Raw genomic sequence first — 2,666 nt, 5'->3', positions numbered from 1 at the left:
AAAAAAAAAAAAAAAAACCTTACACAATTTTGCAAGTTTCATATTAAAATTAAAATTCTCACTAACAAAATTCAAAATATAGCAAAATAAACCAGATCTATTCTTCGAATCACAAGCAAAATAAAATAAAATCATTCCAAATTAAGGAGATGAAGTTTTTCATGTGTGGGCAAAAGTTGAGCTCTACAATAGGGACATGTTTTCTTCCTCATCAACCACTTCTTGATACATTCAACATGAAATTCATGGCCACATTGAAGTGTACCAATAGTATCTTCATCATTATATTCAATTAAGCAAATAGCACATGCTTCTTGTTCTTCAACAATAACAACATCATCACCATTTATATCCGTAGTTGTGTTGGGAAAACACGGACAAGCACAAAAATATATATGGTAAAAGTAATGGAAATAAAATGGGAAATAATGACACCAAGAATTTTACGTGGAAACCCTTCTAAATAAGGGAAAAACCACGGGCCAAGAGGAGCAACTGATATTACTATAGTAAGGAATTTTACACTGTAATCACGAGTACAATACTCAAAATGACTACTACACACTCAAAAGGAATAACACTCTTTTGGTTTCCACCTTACTAAAATATCGCTCACACTCTATTTTTCTTCACAGACTATTTTTCTTGTATAGCCTATGGAAACCTCACAGCTCTCTAAATATTTTACTCTCTCTGTGAATTGGTGTATCAAATGAGGAGCTGAAGAGCTCCTTTTATAGAAGAAATCAACAGCACAGTTTCAACATCCACCGATATGGTTCTCAACATTTGCTGCCAACCATTGACAATTGCATGCAACAATTGTTGAATAACAATAATTGAATAATGGCAGCAAATGTTGAATAAACCAACAATTTGACTAATGGGGATGGACCCCACACTCTATTGAATAGACAGTTGCTTCAATGTGGTCTGACAGCAAAGTGTAAGTGAATAAAAATAATTTTGCAGTTTTGTTATCACTGACTGACTGTAAACATTATGTTTGTACTTTGAACTGTTTAAACATAAATCTGTGTGATCATTACAAATGAGGTATGTGTGATCATTACAAATGAGGTATCGCTTTGATATTAATGACATTTAATATATTTTTCAGAATATAAATTATGTCGTTCTTATCATCAAACACATAGCTTTATTTTTATGCTCCATAGAGAATATAAATTTTAGAAAAGATAATCACGGAAAACGATCAGAAGTTTTAGGAAATAGGTAAACTTCCATTGTCAGAATTAGATGTTATAGAGTTGCAGCTAATTGTTGTGTGTTATATAATTCTTGGATGGCATGTATTGGATTGGTTTCTCATTTCTTATTGCGCGTGTCTTGGATCTTTCAAGGTTCTCATTTCTTATTGATTTATGGTCTTATCACATTTTAATTTCACATCTCAATTGCAAAAGACATCATACATAACTTGTGCAACCATGTTTAATCGAAAGTTTTTAGTTCTTCTAAGCATCAAACATCCCATGTCAAGTATGTAACTTTGCTTAACAGTAGAACGAAGATCTGCTTACTAAAGAAAATCTCTTTTAAATGAATCCATATATGAAGGATATATTGTATTTGTACTATCCTTCAGTGTTTGCACATATTTAGTTGTGCCACAACATGATGATGATAACTAAGGGTTGTCAATTGGTTGCTAAATTGAATATAAGGTGAGTTTTCTATTGAAGCATGTAGATTTTGTCACGCCCCGAGCCTACACCCTGGGCGGGACCGGCACTCGAAGACCATTGCTGGCCCCAAGCGAACCCTTGGCCTGCTTACTTAACTCAGCGGAAAACTTAACTCAACAGAATAACTCCATGCAATGAAAGGTCATAAAACAACCTAACTGATAAAATCTGACCCGACTCTGCAGTGCTCAACTGGATCAACGGCGTGCTGGATGATGATCCTGGGTACCTGCGTCTGCATCATAATAAGATGCAGACCAACTGGCATCAGTACATGGAATGTACGAGTATGCGAGCTGGACAACTAAACAACAACTTAAGCTTGAAAGGGATACAAAAGAGAACTTACCTTGGCTCTATTCAACTCATGAGTAACTGAACTCAATATAAAGCAATAAGACAAATGCAATATATAAAGCTTGTAAAACTATTTAAAACATGACGTCAAAAATCATATTTATAATATCATAAAAATACCATGCTCCCTCTCAAAGTCTACTTGTGCAATGCATGAATGAAGTCTCATACCCCCATCCATACTAAGCAGAACCCCTCGAGGAACCATGCAATTTCTACTGTGGGAGTTTCTCTAACCGACAACCACCATTCAGAGCCTAAGTGGTGATACATCGTTGTTACCATCACGCTGCCAGACTGTCCTATACTTTGCCGTCATATAGAACTACTTTAACTTCTACTTAGTGGATCCACTAGCTTAACTTACGTGATCATCTAAAAAGTATGACCCGTTAAATCTTATGTTGGCTACATGGTTCTTATGGAGGGTTGAGTTAATATGAACTCGCATCCCCATTTCGATGCTCAAGACTACTCCCAAAATATACTTTAGCTCATATATTTAAAAAAACAAACTTCTTTCTCTAGTTTGAATTAATTGCTCAAACTACCCTCTTAAAAGAGGTAATTGCTCTTGAAAACTCTTTCTAAAAAAAACAT

At 34.8% G+C, this 2,666-nt stretch overlaps 1 long non-coding RNA gene across 1 annotated transcript in view; it reads left to right on the top strand.

Moving 5' to 3' along the window:
- Positions 1-931: 931 nt before the first annotated feature.
- The window catches only part of LOC107063463 (uncharacterized), a 7,928-nt gene continuing 6,193 nt past the window's right edge, over positions 932-2,666 (top strand). Inside the window, exon 1 of the long non-coding RNA XR_001475354.1 lies at positions 932-946. This is a non-coding gene — a long non-coding RNA (uncharacterized lncRNA). The remainder of the gene's footprint in view (positions 947-2,666) is intronic.

The sequence above is a fragment of the Solanum tuberosum genome, unplaced genomic scaffold (assembly GCF_000226075.1).
Source record: "Solanum tuberosum cultivar DM 1-3 516 R44 unplaced genomic scaffold, SolTub_3.0 scf00017, whole genome shotgun sequence".
Lineage (NCBI taxonomy): Eukaryota > Viridiplantae > Streptophyta > Magnoliopsida > Solanales > Solanaceae > Solanum > Solanum tuberosum.
The sequence above is the reverse complement of the archived record's forward strand: the minus strand, read 5'-3'. Positions and strand labels throughout refer to the sequence as shown.